General features: G+C 38.1%; 1 long non-coding RNA gene across 4 annotated transcripts in view; it reads right to left on the bottom strand.

The window, feature by feature from the left end:
* Positions 1-23,380, bottom strand: part of LOC121065380 — a 33,983-nt gene that overhangs the window by 4,701 nt on the left and 5,902 nt on the right. The window contains exon 2 of one of the 4 annotated variants that reach the window (XR_005817030.1): positions 2,989-3,231. The exons of the other annotated variants lie outside the window; for them this stretch is intronic. This is a non-coding gene — a long non-coding RNA (uncharacterized LOC121065380). The remainder of the gene's footprint in view (positions 1-2,988; positions 3,232-23,380) is intronic. 4 annotated transcript variants of the gene reach the window in all.

The following is a 23,380-nucleotide window of genomic DNA, read 5'->3' as shown; positions in this document are numbered from 1 at the left end:
GAACTGGTGAAAACTGGAACCCACGTCCAAAGTCTCTCCAAGTTTGGCAGGTAGAGTGTCTGAATCCACTCTGCCTTCAGGAAAAAAAAAAAAAAAAAAAAAAAGTAATAACAAGAACACAATACAGTTAAACCGTATTGTTTCCTAGGTGAATAATGGTGAATGGATGGCAGATTTATTAATACAATCAATTGCTTGGATATGATTCAGAAAAAAAAAAAAAAAAAGAAGAAAGAGAGAGAGAAAGAAGGAGAAAGAGAGAAAGAAGGAGAAAGAAAGAGAGAGAGAAAGAGAGGAAAGAGAGAAGGAGAGAGAGAGAGAAAGAGAGAGAGAGAGAAAGAAAGAAGGAAAGAAAGAAGGAAAGAAGGAAAGAAAGAAGGAAAGAGAAAAAGAAAGAAAGAAAAAGAAAGAAAGAAAGAGAGAGAGAAAGAAAGAAAGAAAGAAAGAAAGAAAGAAAGAAAGAAAGAAAGAAAGAAAGAAAGAGAAAAAGAAAAAAGAAAGAAAGAAAGAAAAGAAAGAAAAAGAAAGAAAGAAAGAAAGAAAGAAAAAGAAAGAAAGAAAGAAAGAAAGAAAGAAAGACAGAAAGAAAGAAAGAAAGAAAGACAGAGAAAGAAAGAAAGAAAAAGAAAGAACGAAAGACAGAAAGAAAGAAAGAAAGAAAGAAAGAAAGAAAGAAAGAAAAAAGAAAGAAAGGAAGAAAGAAAAAGAAAGAAAGAAAGAGATAGTCTACAGATTAAAAGCAAATGCTGGCAAATGTCTTCCGAGATCCTCCAGATTTTTCTTTGGGAGAATGGCAAAAGAAGGGATTTTGGTAAAGCTTCATTTCCTTCCATTTTTGCACTTCTGCCTGTTATTGAAGTGTAGGTCAGTGAAGTTTTGAGACTTGTATTTGGCTAAAACACAGATGAAGTTATAAAAAAAGCAAATCTAACAGATAAACCAGGACTCGTAATGAATATGGAACCTCTCAATATCACATTAGCACCCTTTCTGGTACATTTTAATGTTTCATCTTGTATGCAGGACACAGATTTCACTGTTTTGAGGCTATTGAGCACCTTTTCTAGTGTGGTAACTCTTTTCACTTCTCATTGACATCAGTGAAAGCTTAAAGCAGTTCTTCAAAGTATTTAATAACTTTCTAGGCCCTTAGAATCCTATTTTTTCCATAATTTCATATTACTAGGTAAGGAAAGTTAAACAGACAGAGAGTATACACTGTATTCCTTTGCAATATATGAATGTGTAGTATCTCCAATTTTATGTATGTCTTTCGATGTGTTTGATCCAAACTTCTGGCTGCCAATGTAAAAGCAGTTTTACAGTGAGCTCTAATGAATATTCTTATAGCCAAAATAGACTAAGGATATAAATGATGCAATAATCAAAGAAAAGTACCTTGTCCATACTCAGATGTAGTTGTGCATGGTAGGTATCTTGTTCCATAGGGAACTACTGTGATTCACAGCAACTGCATATGAATTTCCAGTTTATTATGATCTTATTCCTTAAACATTAAAAACTAAATATATTTTACAGGCTTTTATTTTTAAATAATAATAATAATGCAGAAATACCAATTAATAATCATCTATAATTTACTTGGCATAGTTGTGTATTTCTCACAAGAGACCTTTTATATCAAAGCATGGCTGAAATATCAAAATTCCTTCAAATGCTTATCTCTTTTAATGATAACTGCAGCTGCACTCAAAAAATGTTGCTCTTGATATCACTTACATTCCCACAGGAGTACAAAACTGTGATGCAAGGGTTTAAAAAAAAAGTGTTCTTATTGGGACACTGGAAAAAGACATAGTTTTATTCTTTCGATTATGCATAATAGTTTATTTTGGGGTAACATGATGAAATATATGTTCCTTCTATTTTTTTTTTTTTACTTATTTTTTTTTTTCTGAAGTTTACCGATTTTCCCATTATTAATATGAAAACAGGCCAAAAGAAAAAAACAGGATGAGAGATCCAACAAATTCAGAATTCAAGCGCAGTCATTTGGGCCACTGAACATCTTCAGTGGAAGCAATTTAGTCCTAGGCATGGGAATATTGACAAAGAAATGTTATGAACTCCTGAAAGCTGTTTGCAATCTATCTGGGATCAAAGGGAATCGAAGCAATTATGAAATTGTCTTGTAGGCAAGGTAATATTGTACATAGCGATCTTGGAATGAATTATTTAAATATTCATATTTCTATATTTTTAAAAGGTGTATATAAGTCCCATGAGTAATTTAACAATGATGATTACAAAGTAGTGATTATCAGTGTTGAATTAGTGCTGGATTATTAATGACCTAATATTAAATTTAAAAATTAGATTTATCCCATCCTTGCCCACTAAGGACTAAGAAAATCAAAATTATTTATTTTACTATGGTAAAGACATATTGTTTCAAAAACCTAGTGACTATATGTGTTCAATTTAATTTATAAGTCCCTGGCTATTGCTGCACTTTTACTCATACAAAACTAAAGTAACATACCCTGCTGTTTGATGCATATTTGCAAAGTCAGAATAGAGAAAAAAAAAAAAAAAAGAGGAAGGAAAAAAAAAAAGCACAAGACTTAGAGACACATCACCACCCCTTGCAGAAATGTCACTCATGCCACAAATAAAGTGTAAACTTAGAAAAACATCATCACCCAACAAACAAGCAGCATTTGCCGAACCAAATGCATGTGTCTGGAACTGTTCTCCCAATCTAATTGGCGGCAGGCTCTGGTGCAGTGCAGCAGGATGCTGAGGTTGAGAAATCCCTCACACTGGTCATGCAGAGTTCAACACCCAGTGCAACAGCAATTGCTTAACTCCTGGGGCAGGAGGCACAGAGAGAAATCCCCTGAAACTGATGGGGAAGCAATGCTGTCGCTTCTCACAGACAACCTTGGTGGGGTAACAAAGGCAGGAAGAATTACAGTGAAGCTGGCTGTAAGGTGGCAACACAGCATCACAAAGACTGAGTCTCACCCTGGGGGACTGCTGGTGTGGTTTAAAAGTGGTAGAGTACTGGGGTGCAAATGACAGCAAGAAAGGATGAGGCTTCCTGAGCAAGCTGAGGCCTGTGCCTGTTCTTCCAGTGCTGCACCACTGTATTTGCATTATTGCTGAGTCAAGCGGGAATGCGGGGGGGTGGGTTAAGTCCCAAACCCTGCAGTGATCATCCCAGGAGAGATTCCTGCCTCCCATTTGTCTTCAGAAATGGAGGCGCACCTACACAAAACAGAAATAATTCATGATCCTTAGAGCAAAAGTTGAACCAGAATGTGCATGTCTACGGCTGGCAGATTGTCAAACTCAAAGACTATCAGTCACAGGACAACCAGGACACCTCGGCTCATTCAAAGCACCTAATTCTAAGCTGATGTTTAATTTAGAATGCCTCTGCAGCAAGACAGTTGGTTATGACACCCAAGTACATCCAATGGCAGACAGAGAAAAAAGATAACTGAAGGAGCTTGGTCATTCTCAAAAACCTGTTCTTTGACAATTTTTAGAATTAGGTGAGTACGAGTAGTGAACTGAAGGATACACTCAGTGGGACCTGGCCCAGTCTGATATCCAAGCTAGAAGACACAAAATTTTGAAAGTTGGCAACAACTCTTTTCCTTCTTTCCTGTGTGTCAGACTAACCTCGACCCTGAGTGTGTCTTCTACTTCAGCCTTCTCCAACATATGGTTTCAGGCAGAATGTTGCCTGTAAAATCCTTATGCATTTATTCCAATAAATGAAGCATTTCAAATAAAACCAGAATGTTTTGAGGGGAACCAAAAGGCAATGCTGCCTCCTCAGTGCTAACATGCTATCAGCCATGGACAAGGTTGGGAACACATTCATTACTGGGGTACTGAGCTGTCATGTCTTCACAAAAACATTCAGCTTGATCAACCAAACTGTGGACCTTGATTTATCCATCTAATAGCACCGTTCAGCCCTCCTGGGCTGGACTTTGCCCAGTGCTGCTGCTGGGAAGCTGCAGAGCATCTCTGGGAGAGAACCTGCAGGGAGCAGAGAGGGGGAGGAAGGAAGGCAGTCAGATAGGGTCTACAAGAGTTGGAAGTGGGAAAAGGCTGAGCCAATTACCCTGTGTGAACTGACTATAGGAACAATAGCTACCCAGACAAAAGGCAGTCTAATGCAACTGTTACAACCCAGCCAGTTTTGAAAGGCAACATATGAAAAGACAACCACGTTTTCAAAATCCTCAGGATATTAACTTCATATTTGTGTGTTGTATTAAGAAGGCTAACGTCATGACAACAGCTCAATTTAGAACAAACAATAGACCAATAAATACAATACTAGTGCTTTAAAATAATTAAATAACCATTTGTTCTTACATTTATGTTGCTTCCAAATATTGGCAGAATTCCTTCAAAATAAACAAACAACTCTTTTTTTTTTTTTTTTTTTTTTAATTTTTAAAGATTACATGTTGGCAGTAATTTAGGCAAATCTGGACATTTGTTCATTCGTCTGAGGTGAAAAAAACAAAGACACATCTATCACGTTGCATTTTCACTCTTAAAAAGCCAAAACAAGGACCCTCAAGGGAACGAGAAGTTTAATTATAAACTATCACTGCAAAACAAGATAGATCCTGGACATATCACTGGGCAGACATTCAATACACTAAGCCAACGTAATCTGATTTTTTTTCCTCAGTGCAGGGCCAAGGTTCTTTCATGGTGTAAAAAGACAGTCAGCAAAATAGTGATCAGCTACAGAGGCACAAATTTTGGTGCAAAATAATCTTCTTAATATGATCAATGGTTCTCCAGAAGCACTCACAAGTGTAGAAAAACACAAGCAGTCCTATTAATCAGCAGCCCATTGTTTATTATGTTGTGGACTAAATTTGTGCTATATAACAATGAGAAAATGTCAAGTGTTAGTGCACAATTATATCACTTTGTCTGCACTGCAGTTTTCACTTTAATTCAGTTCCTATAAGGCTTTTTGTAATTATTGTATCAAATGTTACAGCAGAAACATCTTAGTGAAAAAACAGAATAAATGCACCCCCCCTTTTTTTTCACCTTCCTCACCAAAAAAAAGGAGAAAATCTATTCCAGAATCCTCAGTTTAAAATATTTCTTAATCACACATGATACATCAAATACTTTCTTCATCATTTCTGTAAATATAAAAACTGAAAATTCCACAGAAAATTCCCCCAACAGAAAAATGTATTTATTTAATAAATAAATAATGTTGAAAGAACTTCAACCTCCTACAATCCTATGAGTCTATTTCATAAGGCTGCATTTTGGATTTCCATTGAGTAACAGAGAAGAAAAAGAGTAATGTCAATAACACTGTCAACAAGGTCAAGTCCCAAAGGAATCCCTATGAATTCCTTCTAAAACCCCGTGTAGATCTATAAACTGTCTTGATCTTACCCACCACATCGGTATAGCATGGAGCTTATTTTAAACGACCGTATAGTGACAGCCTGATCCTGTTTTCACAGAGATGAACTGTATCTCTATAAAGGCATATAGCTGTCTCATAACATGAGAGGAGTCCATCTGGTAAATTGATTCTCTTGAAGAAATGCATTACAGAAGTAAAGATGAAAGTTTTATAGTGACTTTAGAGAAATACTGAGAGAAATAGACATTTAGAGAAATCTTTCACCTTTCTAAATTCAAACATGGCACTAAAGATGAATGTTAATCTACTTTTCTACAAACATAGATTTCCACTTAGATCCAATATGTAAAATTATTATATAAGATTATTCCTTATTAACAGAGGTAGTACTATTGCCCATAAAAATATAGAGGTAATAATATTGTCCTTAAAATACTTTTTAAAGTACACAAGCCTCTTGATAGCATACAATGTCTGAACATGCTAATGTGAAAATTGATTTCTTTTGCCTAAATCATGATGATCAATTCTTCAGCAAAACTTCCAGTTGTAAACAGAGATTATCTGATTCATACTCATTTCTCTTCTTCATTCTTTTCCCAGCAATTACCTCCCTTGTACTTTAGTGAGGGCCTTCACATTTTTAATGAAAGTAGCAGAGATTTATAATAAAGATTTATAACAAAATCTCCACTATAGAGCTGTATCAGAGTAATGCATAAAGTAATCAGTAAGGAATAGACTGGTATGTGCACACTGACTTTAAGTTGCACTAATTTGATAGAAAAGGATCATGACCATCATGATGCTATAATATCAGTGATACTTTCGTTCATTAGTACACAAATATTAAACTTATAATCTTAGTTCCAGTTTTGAATTATTTTATGACAGAATAATTAGCAAGCACATTCATTCAGATGATTTGAATGAAAGTAGAGCTCATCTTTACTAAATTTAGTGTAAAAAATATTTGATGACATCTCAGAGGAACAGACTCACCTCCACTCACTGTAGCTACCCAAGAAGTAGAAGCTGGCAGCCTGGTCACTCAAAGCTACATGCATAACCAACAGAGAGGAATGGGAACCACCAGGAAGTTAATCATGGGAACCCCCAGCCTGAGTTCCTTAGGTTCTTCTGCTGATTCTAGTTAAATACCACATATTATATATGAGGAAAAAAAAATGGGGCCTATGCTGTTACTTGTTTATTTGTTTGGCTATATGCAGCGCAAAATAAATACTTCCAAAACCAACAGAAACATAACTAGAACAATTATTTTTTTTTCTCCAGTTCCAGATTTACGTATAGGCACTCCATACATGATGCCCTTCACTGTGAATCGTTTGCTGAAACCTCATAAACTGCTGGCATGTCTAAGCACGGTCCTCTGCCGTAGGAGGTAAAGGAATGAATCCCTCCAATGGTGGCATAACAGGCTCTTATCCTTCCGTTAATAAAAAAGGAAAACTGTATTAGCCATGCTGGGTGTACATGTCCTTATAGTATTCTCACTTGAGAGGAAATGAAAGAAAATGTTATATTCAACAAAACGGATTCCATGATAAATTAAACAAGAGCAAGGCCAAGAACAGAAAAGTTGTAAATGTCAGAGCAACAGCTGGAATGTCACCGCAAACAACATGATCCTGCCTCTCATGGCAAGTCCATAAAGCAGAGGGAAAATAAAGGCAATGTTTTACTGAACTCTTAAAAATAACAAGACAACATTTCTACTTCCTTGGTGTGTCTTTTGTTCAATGTTCACCCTCCGCATGAAATGACCCAGAGGTCTTTAGGAACATATGATATCTGATTGCATAGTTAAAAAATGCAGCCTAGTGCGTATGCATTAGGGAGTGGGAAGGAATGAAAGTGCAAACAGTTATCCTTTGGGATGCTGACAATGAAAGGACTTTCGAGTCATTTCTCATTGTTGCCAATGGAGGGGAGAGTGGCTGCAAATCACTGAAAACTGACATATCTAAATGTCTGTTAGTATTTTGTTATTATTAATTGAAAGGAAAACATTGTTTTCCTCTATTATCTATGCAGGTATACCCTCTGTATTCAAGAAGTTAAAGAGAGGTCTGATTAGCCCTGTATATAATTAAGGGTTATACCCCTGCCCCCTTTTATCTTCCAGAGCAGATGTTCTGATCAGTGGTTGTTGAACAACCAGACGAAATGATAGAATTGCCATGTTGGGTACTGGAAATCTTCTGAAAAATGTGATAAAATATTGCTGTCCTGGAGATAAAGGAAAGGGGTTGGGAAACTTGCCCCAGATCTATGCTAGAAACTAAAGGATAAAAATAAAAAAAAAAAATCTAATTTTTTTTTCTCTCTCCCAAGCTTTTTTATTTTTATTTACAAAATTTGTAATTCCTGTCTTTATATTTGTACAAATATATATAAATTTGCAGCTGTAACTGAAGCAAAGTGATTCAAGCAACTGAAATCATGTTATTACTGACTTAAGACCCCAGATTAGTCAAACCATCCATGATTAGCTTCTGATTATAATTCTGTCACTGAGTTTTGGTCAAAGAGTAGAGCAGTTTTCTCCTAGAAGGTCCCAGGACATTTCACTTAATCTTCACTTTCCCATTCTGGGTCTCACTCACATATTTCAGTTTCTCTCCCTGTGTGGCCATACTGGGAGCATGCACAAGCTAAACCCACAGGAAAGAAACAGAAGAACAGGAACCAGGTGAGAGCCTCCCTGGACAGATTGAATAATGCCACCCAATTTGTTAAGGACTAGAAGACAACTGAACTTCCCTGGTGTTATTGCTTCATCATTCCTTTGAAATTATAACTTAATGCTTTCATCCACTATGAACTCATGCACTAAGCACAATAACTTAATGGAGTATTAGAAAAACATTACTGTGAAAATACAATAATAATAATGGAAATGGGCTGACATATGTTTATGATTATTTTTATAAATGCCTTTTGAGAAGGCCATATCGAATATTTAAAACTCATCTTCTTTAATTGCAGCCCAAAATTCAGGGTTCTGTTAAGTACATTCAGCCTGAATCCTTCTGAGTCTCAATGTGAAGAGAGGATAGGTTTTCAAAACAGACTGAGTCTGGCCATAACACAACAGGATCAGAGACATATTTCTGCCACAAGGGAAAGCACTTCAAACATCAGGGTGCCAGTCTGTCAGCACTTATCACTCAGTGGGTTATACTGTCTCTCGAACAGATTCCCCTTCCAAACTTATACTTCATCACAGTCCTGACCTTGCTGGGTAAGGCCTCTCACACAGAGTTCAAGTCTGCATCATGTAAGACATGGAGAGTTTATTCTCTGCTTCTCAGTAATGTCTAACAGTTTTCTCCTCTATTCACCAAAAATGATTTATTCTGCAGTTTTGGGAGCATTGATGGAGGAGAAATGTTTACCAAGAAAATGTTACGCTGCAAAGAACATGGACAAACATCTGCCCGTTCATGAACAAAATGGTTGCTTCTGAACCTATTTGGTGTGCAAAATTCCATCCAAAAATGGGATGGAAACAGACAGCCAGGCCATACTGAGCTCCAGCTAGCAAAGTGTTTCAGATCAAGAAAACAGGCAAAGCTGCATCATTCTGGCTTGTGTTGTATGGACTCTTTTTTTTTTTTTTTTTCCCCTTTGAAACATTCCATTTGTTGTTCATGCCAAGACAAGAAAAGAAACATTTTTAACCTTAAAGGTCTGACATAAGCCTACAAAATTAAATAGCCAGGACTGAAAAGAGGCAGGTTTTACAGTTCTTAAGTAGCTACCTTTGTTCCTTCCTTAACAGTACAGTTAGAGTCAAGGAAAACACAGCAAGCTGCAAGAAAACAGGGAAGACCAGATTCAACTGCCTTTATTTGCACTGAAATCTATGGCAGTCAGGGCCACATGGTACTACAAACTCCACAAATAAAGAGCAAGTGTCAATGCCTTCCCTGGTGGGCTTACATTTACAAAGACAAAACAAGCAAAAGGTGAGTGGAGGAAAAGCACGTGCAACTACAACAGTTGTACAGTCAACCCAGTGCAGCTCTGATGAGTTTCCAGACCCCAGGGCTGTCTGTATCAATAAATAAAATGTGACAGACACCATTTGCAGGTCCTGAGACAGTGCAGCCTGGCACAGCTTCTGTCCATACAACTAAATTCTTTTTCCCTTCAGGACAGACTGGTCTCATCCACATTGCCTCCTGGGAGCCCTCCATATCCCCCCAGCTTATGCTAAAGCAGTTTGAAAAACTGCTAATTGACGAGAGCAAAACTGAGCATGCTAACATCACAGGCTATTGCAGGCAAACATCATCTTTTGGCCTTGTTTAACTTACAAATACAGATGTAACACATCTGTGTCTCTTGCAGTCTGCCTGAGAGTCCCTGCACCCACAAGGGAAACATGCCACTGAAGCCATCAGAAAAGATAGCCAGTGAGTGACAGAGCCAGCAAAGGCTCCCATTGAGTTTTGGCACTTAAAAAATACTGCCTTTCATTGTGTAATTTCTGTGGAAGAAAATGAGATGTGGTAAAAACAGCACAAAATATTCCTCAGTGTGAACACGTGCCAGAATCAGGTGAACATGACCATCACATAGAAATTTAAAAAAGGAAATGGGTTCTAGGTTTTGTGAGGGAGTAGACAGCTAAATTACAGGTAAAATCTTTGAAATTTAACCCTGTTTTTAAGAAAAGGCAGTGTTAGGCTAAAACATCAGCTGCTTTTTATAGCCACTAAAAACCTCTGTTTTCAGAAAAGCTTTGACAAGCTTGGAAAAAAAAAAAAAAAAAAAAAAAAAAAAAAACAGCAAATAACTGATACCCACTACAATGCATAAAAGTGTCCTCCTACGAGTTCCTGTCCAGGGGTCTGCTTTTAGAGCAAACGTCCACTGACTTCTACACAGATGTCCTTAGTTCTCCTTCCATGTTATATGGACCTCAAAAATCAGAAAAAGGAGATAAAACCCATGAGGACAGCACTGTGACGGGGGCACTTCTGGCCTCCAGTACTTATCACGGCCCTCATACCATGCCACCACATCTTCGCTTCTGCCAGAGAACCTGTTCATGGAGACACTCTGTGGTACAATCAACATTGGCAGTTTTATTTTAGACACCTTAAGAGCAGTGCTGCTGTACTTGCTGGAAATGGATCTGCAGAACTGAGGATGGAAAGCTTACAATGACCAGACTGAGAGGCTGTGGCATATCCCTCCCTCAAGATATTCAAAAGCCAACAGGACATGATCTCGGGCAACCTGCTGTCAGTGGCCCTGCTTGAGTAGGAGGTTGGACCAGATGGTCTTCAGAGGTCCCTTCCAACCTCAAGCATTCTGTGATTCTGTGATAGCTGAAGCAGTTATTAAATTTTTCAGCTGGTAGGACTACAAACAAGAATGAGTGATAAATCCCTTGTTCTCTTCCACCACATACTCACAAGAGATTAATAACTGATCACACTTAAGAAACTAGTAAAATTATTGCCAGTATCTTCTTGACATGTTCAGAAGATGAGATGCCTAATTGTTATTTTTATTTTTAGTCAAATAAATTCATGAGAAAAAAAAAACTGAAACAAATAAATAATCAGCATGGATCTTGGAAGAAAGAGTTTCAGGAAATGTTTTATGGCAAAGAACATCCATTCTGCTATCCAACTGCTTGTTATGTTTTAACAATTCATGAGAGTGGAGCTTCTGCAGCTTCTTTTCTTTGTCCTATTCCAAAAGCCCTGGGGATGTTTCTCTTTTAATTTTGACCCCAGTCTCGTACTGGGAATTCTTTTCCCAACACATGAGTGTGAATGATATGAATGCAGATTGTGCAACTACTTACCTCTTCTCTTGCTGCTCAAGTTATTTGCCTAACTCTTCCTGAGACCAATGAAAGAGACTTTTTTTCTTTTCTTTCTATGGGTTTGTTTGTATCTGTAGAAACCAAGGACGCTCTGTCCCCCTACATCCATTTATAAATTCTTTTGCAGAACCAAAGGAATTTGTTTAGTAAGGCACTCTGAAATCAGGAGCCACATGTTTGTTTGATTTTATAGAAAGAGCTCAGAGCTTGATTTGCACAGTTCTCAGTGCTTTAACTTCTGAGGCGGCTGGACCTCCAGAAACCTCACAGAAATAAATGACGGGATGCCACAGAGAAGTCTCCCTCTTCCTATTCGAACAAGACAGCAGAAAAATTGCTACCACAGATCCAGCTTAGCCATAAAAGACTAGCACAGGTTCAATGGAAAGCAGGTAAATAAGAAAGTTTCTCTTTGTTTTCTGTATCTGTACATTGTGCCTGTAGACACAGTTCTGGATTTAATAGGCTCTATCTAACTCTTTGAAGTCAAGGGAAATGCTTCAGTCTCTTCAGTTAAAATCTCTTTGATTTACTTATTAATGTCATTTGTGATGTGACATGAAAGCACTCAGAAAGCTGTTATGCTCCTTTCACAACAAACAGCTATGCAGATGCTCAACAGTCATGTCAATGATGATTCCAAAATCAAATCCTATGTGGTTTTCCTCGCTAAATACCATACACTCCTGCAGCACTGTTGGTGAACAACAGTTCCAGCATCCAACACCTTTGAAGCCCATTCTGCTTCAGTGGCAGAAACCAGAGACGCAACCTGTGATCCAAGTTTTCAACAGCAGGTTTCTCCAATGATGAAGGGGAGAGAGAAAAAAAGAAAAAAAAAAAAAAAAAAAGGAAAAAAAACAACAACAATGACAACAAAAACATAGTGCAGAGGTTATGTGTCTAAACCCTCTGGCACTGAGACAGGCTCCTGCATTGACAATTAAGAGATTCACCCCAGTTCACTGCCTCTAACCTAAATGAACTTCAATCCTTTTGACTAGTGTTTGCTTTCAGAGATGCTGCTTTCCAAGTTCTTGCTGCCATTAATATTCCAGTATCTTTGAATGCCTGAAAAAGCAGTTAAAATGATTTAAAGAAATACTGTGATTTCTCCATCCTAAATTTAGTCTTTTAAAAAACTAAGTGTAAGTTCATCAAAGGCACTTCAGGAGCTGATTCCTCTCAGCCACTTCAGACTTCTTGGACAGGAATCTGAAATATCTGCCTCTCTGCTGATTAAATGAAGAACCTATATGACCATCTTAGTTTAGATATTCCCAGCTTGCTTCTTAGAGCCCTCAGCTGGGGTTGCCAAACAGACATGGAGCTCGGAGCCAAACTGGAGTCATGAGCCCAGTAGAAATGTACTTGCACTGAAACATGTTTACACTACACTGAAAGTGGAGAGCAACACTGGAATCAGTTTCTCTCACAAAGAATCTGAGAACTGGTGCTATAAGCTCTACTGTCACAATATCCTCAGTGGCGTGGACTTATCAAAGGCATTTATACCTCCCCAAACCCCCCTAAGCAATCCCATCAAATCCACTACAAGGAATAATAATCTACAACCATGCAACAGCAAATCACTGTACGTTCATGACTCCAAGCTGAGTGAGGATAGTAATACATCATTCCTGTGATATATCATTGTTCCCTAACATACTTGATAACTTTTTCCAGGGGAGTTTTAATTCATACTATTTGGACATACTGTAGTCTAGCGAGGCTCTGAGTGGATGAGCTTGGCAACAAGGGTTTCAAATACAAGTAGCAATATTATTAATACCCATTTCTATTAGGTATTGCCCTTATACACCTCAAAAGCTGTCTACATCACTGAGATCAATTGGTTTGCTTAATGTGGTCCTACCTGTTGCGGCCTGAACAATCAGCGCCGTGTCAAGAGCGGAAGCTACTGCAAACCCTTGGGCTATTGCAGCTATTGCTGCAGCTGAAGTTTGGTTTGATTGCTTCACTTTAAAATTTTTGGCTGTTTTCTGCTATTAATCTTGGAAAACCTCCAAAATAAACCTGATAAAGTCCTGAACATCACAAAAGATGCATTCTTCCCCATGCTTGTAAATCATCTTTGGCACACTTCCCTATTTTAGTAATTATAGATCTTCCCCAAGCTCCCCGCACATAGCTCATTGATATAAGGCTTTGTATGATCTGTCTTCTGTTTCTAACTCAGAAAACTACAACAAGCTATTGCATGAACCACACATGAGACAATAGAGCAATTCAATAGTAAAACACTGTTTAGGTCTTTGTATGGTTTTCTCGATGGATGCTACTTTGCTGATCTATTTTTATGTATTGTTTATACTGGGTTGGTGCCTAGAGGCCCCAGTCAGGGGCAGGACCCCATAGTGTTGCAGATACTGTGATGGGGATACAAGAGCCCTTTGCCCTTGTAGTTTGTGGTCTAAATGCATGATGAATGAAAACAGATGGATAAAACAGTCAGAGGGAGCAAAAGATGAGAAAGTTATTAATAATAAAAGTAGCAAGCAGAGCTCAGCAGCTACTTAGCTATATATAAGCAATGTGACATTCCTGTTACTGTAGTCTGCTTTCTTTCTGTTTCTCTATGTTGTAGGTACCTAGAGAGGGTGACTCAAAACCCCTGAATTACAGCATAAAGCAAGTGATGTGAATTCACAGGTCTAGAGTCTCCCACATGAAGGATTACGACTCTTGGGTATTGAGGGAACCCAGCAATAACCTGGTCTTAGTGCAATTCACGTTATCTCCACCTTTACTCCCTTATGCCTTAGCAGTTCAGAGAGTAAGTGCCTCGGACATCTGAGTTTCTGCAGTGGGAACAAGTAAGAGCATACAGTAACAATGTCTAGTCCATGCCCAGGCTCTATGGGGAGACAGATGTAGGTACATCTCCCATACACCTTACTGCCAGAGTCGCTGAGGTTGAATATGGCCAGACATTTGCAGTGGGCTTTAAGCTCAGAGCCTTTTATTCCAACTACTCATCATTAGTGAGAGAGTTCTTATTTCATAGAATCATAGAATCATAAAATTCACATCCTGATCTGAGCCAGGATTGTTCTATGCCCAGACAAGATCCCCACAGTGATTAGATCCCTTGTGCAAACCTCATACCCCCCTCTATGTCCTTACAACAGCTGATCTCTGATTAGCAATAGGTACTGGGTCTGCAAGGTCAAGGAAAAACAATACAAACAAACGTCTGCAAACACATTTTGTTCTTCTGAATTCAGCATGTTTGAGACATTCTCAACCATAAGTCTAGCCCAGATGTAACCACAGGCTCTCTGGCACCAGATCCTTGTTGTCTGGAGGATCCAAGTGCTCACTTTACCAATGCCTCTTCATCAATAGATGAGCCAGAAGATAAGGGGTTGAATAGCAAGGGGATGCTCTCTTTCCCTTCCCTGCAGAGACAGTGAAGTAGGCAAGCAACAAGTAGTTGTGAGGGAAATAAGAGTCCGGCTGTGTAAGGAGGAGGTGGGAGCTACCAAAACAAGAGGGACAAAGCATGAAAGCAGGACTTTTCTTTGAAGAATGCAAACCAAAAAGAGTAAACTAGTCACAAAGAGTTGTTGCTGTCCTGCAGGGTAACAAAACTAATAGTACTAGGGAGGACTCTATTGCCGAGCACCGCCTACAGCAGAATAAACAAATAGCTCCTCTTCCTTTGAAATGCAAACTTGTGCAATTGCATCTGTTAACAGGGACCTCAGATGGGTCATATTGATCTCCATCATCAGTATTTATAGATGAACTTGTCCACACAGCCCCAGCATCTTACAGATTCTTTGCACATGGACCTCCAGCAGCTCTGATAGAAGCTTCCAGAATTATTGTTGCTCTCCTCTGAATAATTCTAATTTTTCTACATATTTCTTTTTCTTTAAACTCATGTTGCCCATAACTGTATATTCTCTGAGTATCATTTTCTAAGAGGTAGCTATTTCCTACTAGCTACCACCTAGAGATATTTCCAACTAGCATAAGGATGCTGTATTAAAGCATGAGACATTAGGGATAGATTGACTAAATTGCTCAGCTCCTTTTTAGTTATAAAGCCCTTGATTTTCAAATGTACTGTTAGGTAACCTGGGACATACAGATCTAACTCGATACAGTATTCATTGGTAGCACGTTCACCATAACACTTTTGGTCTGTTTCTAGTTTGCACAAGGACTATATACCAGAAATTGGAGAAGTGGGAGCTCCATCGTGTAGTTAGTTTTTAATAAAAGACTTCCTGAATTGTTTTATGAGATATAAGAGAAGGAAAATATAACTTCTTTGAGGTGGTTCCTGTAATTCTTATAAAAGAATGTTTCAGCAAATATACTCATTAAAAGCATTTTTCCCCCTTAAAATCAGGCTGAGTTGATGCTATTTGATCCTTTTATTCTTAAGATAACATTCATCTTGGCTCCTTTCAACCATCTAAAATTCATGTGTTGTCTTGGATCCCTCCATGAAAGGATGGAGACAGGCCCTGCTGGGGTGAATTCATCTCCCGCCTGAGATACTGTCCCCAAATAGGGTGCATTGCCCTTTGAAGCACCTCATCACTGTACTGAATACAGAGAAGGGAAATAAATACCATCCTAATTAGTTTCTCTGCTTGTTATATCTACATGACTCCCATTTTTACATCTTCTGATCACCCATATTTTCCGAACCCATTATTCTTGCTCTATTTTTTATGACATACGGTAGTTTTTACCCATTTACAGACATATATATCTGAGGCAGGTAGAGGTCAAGATCCAGACACATAAAGGTTTTTAACAAGTTAATTGTCTAAATTAGATTCTTTTCAGTATCATCTGACTAACATCCAAAGATGATGACAAAGAAGTGACAGTTGGATGTCTTTAGGAATTTGCTAGGATCTAAGCAGAAATGACTTGCCTAAGGACGTATGTCATGGAATTAACCCCAAGTCTCCTGAGCTGCTATCCTAACCTTTGGAATGTCCTTAACATTAAGCAAATCCTCTGTTGTTTTTGGAATTAAATTTCTGAAGTATTTAATGTCTTCTTTTTCAAACTCAAGCTAACTATGTACACTCAAATCCTTTAACTTTTCCTCATAAATCAAACCTGACTCAGTGCCTCCTTTTTCATTTTTATTGCTCTTCTCTAAGCAATCCTTAAATGTTAATGCCAGGAATAGTAGAATGGGGAAAAAATTCCAGGTTGGATTTTTAGGTGTTATTGTGAAACAAGTGAAAACATAAACGTAACGTTGGAGTTCTTACTAAATTCAGTGAAAATAGTATATTCACTTCAATGAGCACAGAGTCCTGTTCTGAAATGTAGCATCTGGGCACTTTGTATCACAGTACAGTACACAAATATTGTTTGTTACACATTTACAAGTAACTGACCAAGACCTTAAAACTGAAATATTTAGGTCTTGTCAACAAGAGAGAGTCCAAACATAAGATGACATCAATTAGCAGCATACTGACTACTCTGCAATCACATATTTGAAGGCTTTTAATTAGAAAGCAGATTACTTCACATTGAGAGCAGACTTAGGACATGTACCCTGTGACAGATCATGCAGAGAGTTAGTGTGAAGCAGATACATGGTGTACACTGTCACTTTAGTTTAACAGCATGTTGACTTCCACATGTAGACAAACCTTATCAGACCAGAGCAGGCTTCAGTACTGGGTGATATGTGTTTCTTAGAATAATCCTGGGGAAAAATGCTAAATGCTAACCACGTCCCCTGACCCCTCTGAGACTTGCACCTTGGTAAAATGTCAATTTCTAAAATAGGCTCTATTCATTTTATCTTAGCTGTTTTTTTTTTATTTTTTTTATTTAAATTATTTCAGTACAGTGAAACAGAAAAGCAAAGTTGATGGCCTCACACTGTCCAAACAAACAACATGGTAGAACAATTTCTGGTACAGCACAAGTGTAGTTCTCCCCTTTCAGGACAGTAGCCTTGAACTGTAGATAGTTAAAACAATACTATATCAACTATGAATTATCATCAAAGTCATGTTCTTTTCTTTTTGTTTGTTTGTTTTTAGAAATTATAAGCATAGCTTGTGGGAAACATACAGGTAAAAATATCATGCCTCTTTCAAGCAAGATGTTCAAATAATTTTAAATGGTTTTCTAGACAATGTTGTTAGAGGGAAATATAACCAACTCCTATATTAAACAGACTGCAGAACTTTACACATTTGCCTTTATGTTGGATCCAGTAGCTTGTTTATGAATTAGCACATTTTCCAAGTAGGATTCAGTATCTGGGGACATCAAGCACATGAGATTCTGCAACATCCTTTCTACTGTATTGCCGCACTTGTCTTCTGAAATTGAAAACGATAAACCTCCTACACCAAAATGAGAAAATTTTGTCCAACCAGCCAGCTTCAGAAGAAGGAAACATGTTTGTTCTGCATCAGAGTTCCCAAACTACATTATGTGAACCACAAGAGGAACACACTGCTTCAAAACTGTATACAAATCACCACCATATCTCTGTAGGGAATAAATAATACTTAGGCAACAAACACTGCCAAAAACTCAAATGCCTATTTTGGGACTTTCTGCCAGCTTCAGAGAAAAGCACGAGGTAGAAATGACAGATACACAAGAAAAAAAAAAAAAAGAAAAAAAAAAACAGGACGGAGGCCACATCTTCAACTTGAGCATGTGCAAAAAGAAGAGCTCTGAGCGATTGCTGCTGCCTCCACAGTATCGCTTGGTTTTCTTTCTGAGTGCTGGCATAATATGCATGTTAACCCTGGAACGCTTTCCATAATGTGATATACCTGAAGCTCAGACTACAAGTCATCAGTGGGATCTAAGAAAACTACTTGGAAAAAAGCTACAGATCTTCTAGAAGAAAACACGGGAGGCAATGACTGAGGAAATGACCCATCTGAAAGTAACACCTTCAGGGCCCTTAGCAGATCTACAGAACAATCTTTGTTTCCACAGATGTCAGTCATGGATTTCTCCATCCTCTGGCAGCATCTTTTCAACTTTTAACCACTTGTGCTCACACCTCTTCTCCCATGTGGCTCAAAGATGAATGAAGAGAGACAGTACAATTTAAAACGGGTCATTCCTTCCAAGCATCAAAATACTATTTTGTTAAGAATAGAATGAAAACAGACAGTAGGAATATTACATTGCCTACTGCTAGGCCTTGTGAGATTTCCCCCAAGGACATCACAATTGACCATGGTATTCTCTGCTGATGCTTGTACCACAGATAACAATGCTACTTGTAAATGAAGTCACTGTATCCCAGTTATTCTGGCCGCACATGCCATTTCACTTATAAAGATGACTGCAACACTTTATAGACAGTCTAACAGTTTATCTTGGAGGTGTCATATACCACTTTCCTTTGCGTCATGTGAACTCCTGGATGGAAAACAAAACATAATCAATTCAAACATTTTCCAAAATGTTCTTCTCACATCACTTAAGTGGCATTTACCTTGTGTGCAGGGAAAGGAAGGAAGGGAGGAAGGAAAAGACAGAATGGATGGAAAGGTGTTTTGTTTTGTTTTTAACATCACTCATTAAGGCAGGTTTTAGTCCCATTAAAACAGGTTGATAACCTAGGACAAAAATAAAAATACAGCCTGTCTGTACCAAGAAAATTGCTATCCATATTTCATCACTGACCAACAACAGAACAGCTGTGCCTGTGATATCAGTGGCATAAATGCTATCACAAAGGCATTTTTACCATTGTCACAAAAACCTGACACAAGACCTGAAATCTGAAATCTGTTAACACCACACAGGCAAGATTGCTACTGAGCAGAGTATTCTCAGGGTGTGAAGTTTTTCATCATGTCAGAGCCATTTCTGGGAATTAATTGTGTATCCTGCTGGGAGTTTTATACTAAAGCACCAGAGCGTGTTAAACTGGAGCAGGAAGGAAATGAAATTTCAGAGGGGAGAAGAGTTTGGAGGTTGGAGCAGGATGTCCTGTGCCTCAAAACCACCTGGGGACCTGCTGCAGCAAAGAGGTGAGGACGGGCAATTCCAGCTAGGAGGAATGAAGCTGTACCACAGGACATGCTGGCTTCCAGCACAGGCCCAGGGCAATAGAAAAGCCGGGATAAAACAAGTGAAATCTTACCTTGGATGGTAAACTGAATACAACAATTTCATTCTGCTACTTTTTTATTTGTATTTTTTTTTAGCTTTCAAAACAGATGTTTGGGATTAAGAGAGACAAGCTCCCTGCACTGTTTGCTGCACCTAACTCCTGCTTTTCTCTTAGGCTGTGAAAAAGTGCAGAAACTGGCATTTGAGCTTCCAACAATGTTTTGTGCCTAAGTATTTATTTTTCGTCCTTACATGTCAATGTACAACAGCAACAAATAAAGAAAAGTTGTCATTACCAAAAATAACAAAAAAAGAAAAGTTGTCATTACCAAGAACCAAAGCGCTATAATTCATCCATACAGTAAGTATCCAGCATTGATTTTAAGCATGGTTGAGGAAATAAATCACTGTGGTAATAGTTTCATATCAGTGCTTGTGCTGCCTTTAAGGAAAGGAATGAATTGTAGCAAAGGCACAGGAAGAAAAGGACACAGAGCTTCAGCTCATGATCACAGCATAATATTTGATCTGTAGTTAGAAGTATAAATCATTTTTTTGTTGTTTGTTTGTTTGTTTGTTTTTGGAGGGGGGGAAGAAGACACAGGAGTATTCAGAGGGATACCATAAGAAAACCAGTCTATTGTTTCCCCACTCACATATATTTTATTTTGTGAGTTTAATTAGTCTTCACCCTCAGCAGTCTATAATGATTTGATCTGATGATATAAATTCTTCCCATGTAAAAACTCCCGTAATTTCACTGAAAGGTGTATGCATTATCTGGGTGTCATATTGGGAAAGATATTTCTTTACCATAGACTCATTTTTTACTATTTTTTTTCAAGCTGAGGCAGCTTAGTGAGATAATGTATGTCTGCTTTTTGTAGATGTCACTAGAGGACTATAACCACAGAGTAGTAACTCCAGAACAAATCTTTACACTGCAAACAGCATTACCCAGGACACTCATGTTAAAAAGACAGCACAGTACAGCAGAAGTAAATGCACCTTTTCCTCTAGAAAGAGGGCCTAAAAGATCCTTAAACATGGACAATGTTAGTAATTCTCTGAGAAGCATCAATTCTCTCATTTATTCCTCAGTTAGGTGAGACTGACATTTAAAATATTACTTCTGGTTAGCTTTTCCTCAAAGCTTTAAAATTTGGAGTTCACCTTAAAAGAACAACGAATTGAGTCTTAAAAAGAACACCTTGGATTTCATCAGGTCTTAGAAAACCTCTGTTCTAACATCATATATCATATATGACAGCAGTTGAAGAGACCACAATGATTCAGGCAGTAGTTATGTAAAGCACCCTTGCCTATTAAAATTATTTTAGCTGAAAGATTGAATTCATAACAAAGATTTGTGACCTTAACTGACTCTTCTGCCTGCCAGGTTCAGTATTAGAAACCAATATATAAACTACCTACCAAGGCTTTGTATGCATCCAAACTTTCTTAGCAGCACGTCCCCCATGGCACCAGGCTATTGGGTGCACATAAAACAAGGTCATGATTATCTCAAGCTGTTCAGTGCTTGTGGTGTTTGAAAAGAGGCATTGCTCTGCCCACCTGACTTGCAAGCCCAGGCTGGGCCCCAAGGGTACCAAGTTCTCCCACAGACTGACACCGGAACAATACCTACCTCTCCCATTACACTTTATCCACCAGCCCTGAGGTTAGCACCCTCCTTCAGGGACAGGTGGTATCGTACTATTGGGACTCAATAGTTTAGTTCAGTATCAAACAGGAAATATCACCACCTATTTCCAAAATAGTAATTGGAGCAGGTCCAGATATATAAATCCCTGAAAGATGATGCTCTAACCACCATGTCAAGCCACGGACGCTTTCTGTTAAGCCATCGATACCCACAAGAGTTGAGGAAGCCACGCTCCCAAGCACAAGCAACACCACTGCTCAGGCACGCACTGGAAAATCTGCACTTCCATGCCACCTCAGACAAAAGAAGGCTCCTCAACCACCGAAATACATACTAGAGCCCTTTATTTATTTATTTTTATTATTTATTTATTTTAATTTTGACACAAGAAAACATCTGACCCTACATAGACACCTATCTGCTGGTAGAGCTCATGACTGAGGATCCCTAACGGACTTAGGCATTTAAATCTGTGGCTCAAGACTTAAATGCTCCTCCTAACTTCCTGCAAGATGGCTTCTGCAGTCATCCCTGAAGACTTCTGACTTTTGGGGATCCTGCCACAATCAGCCAGTCAGTGCACAAGAAGTGATAACTCTTGCTCATTACTTGGGTCTCTGGCTTCTCTTTATAATTTTACTCCCCCAAATGCTTTCAGTATACACAGTTTATTTAAATCTCTGATGTCCTTTTTCAGCTTTTAGAGCTAGAGCTACTCAGTCCTTCTGAAGAGATAGGACAGCCTTTACCTATTACAAACCACTAAACCACTCCATTAACTTCAATTATGCATCTCTAATTTACACCAACTGAAGATGCAGCTTGCTATAACTTTTTTTTTTTTTTTTTTCAACACAATGATTGTTCTCTGCTACCATCATTCCCGAGGACACTCTCCACTTCTCCAGGCTGCAGCAGAAGTTTGACTCTCAGCTCCAGACTATATCCCAACAATGGGACATGTAAAGTACTTTTTGTTGTTGTTGTTAAATTAATGCCCACCTCTTTTTGGATGGTTTTCCTATAATTAACATGGCCATTACGAAACCCCTCACTCAAGACAACTTTTGCAGGATCCCATTTTATTTAATTATAACTCTGAAATGAACACATGCAGATTTAAAGAACCATTGCCAAAAAATTTGTTACCTAAAAATAGTGTTACATTTCAGTTTTAGGGGAGGAAAACAGGTAAAAGATATATCTGCTTTTATTAGCTCAGCTTTATGCTTGGATTTATGTTCTTTCAATAGGCCTTTTCCTACAGATAAATGACTTACAATATTTTTGCTTTTAGCAAATGACATGACACCAACTGTCTGTACTATTAATGTGCTCAGATATGTGAAAACCAGATAAAAAATGGTGTGCCTGCTCCACAGATAAAAAAAAAAAAGAAAAAAAATATTTTTCTCCTTCCTGTTAGATTTGTGTTTCTGCATAGTATTTCTAGTAGATTTTTTTTTTTCTCTTTTGAAGACAAGTTCTGCTCCAGTTGAAACACAAAGGCTTAGAGTCTCCAACTCAAAATATTACATGGCTCAATGGATCCAAGAATTCCAGATTTGTTCATGTGGAGACTTTGTGTCTCTAGAAAATCCTCTAACTTCCCTATAATATACCTCCCCAAAATAAAGTGGATTCTTTGAAGCTGTATTGTTCAGAAATTAATCTGCTAAACTCAGGTTAATTCAATGTAACTAATTTATTGAGGCATTAGGCCAAATTTGCTATTTATCTTTCACAATAGGGGATCTCATAATGCCATTATAAATTCAACTTTGCCCTGATGCTTATTCTATTCAACAACAGAAAAACAGGCTGAAACCTCTGTTTATTCTACCAAATAAAACAGTTTTTGTTACTTGTTTTCTTGAGGAACCCTCATCTCAGTTTTTTGTGCTTGCTGACTCTTGCCCTACATTTTGGTTGTAAGTGGTTTTGTTTGTTTGTTTAATTAGATACATCACCAGTGCTCAACACAAGAGGACCTTAATTACATTACTGACAGGGACCTTCACTGTGGACTGGGACCAATGTTACTGCAATGCTACTGATAAATTATTATGACCTTCTCTGAATGAGAGAACGTACACTGCTTTGCAACTAAAGACTATGCAAACAGAAGTAATAAATCATTACTTTATGTGCCTACTTTATCTGCACTTCCTACCGTGGTGAAACTCGGCTGCCCACCCGAGTAAAACCACCACAGTCCTTTTTGGTGTGAAAAAAACAATGTTTTAAGAAATTTGGAAAACAGATGCAAATAATTTGTCCCCAACTGTGTCTTCTCTCCTTAAACAACAACAGATCTTCAGAGGTGCAATACGCAATC

This window comes from Cygnus olor, chromosome 1, assembly GCF_009769625.2.
Source record: "Cygnus olor isolate bCygOlo1 chromosome 1, bCygOlo1.pri.v2, whole genome shotgun sequence".
NCBI classification, from domain to species: domain Eukaryota; kingdom Metazoa; phylum Chordata; class Aves; order Anseriformes; family Anatidae; genus Cygnus; species Cygnus olor.
This window is presented reverse-complemented; position numbering and strand designations above follow the sequence as displayed.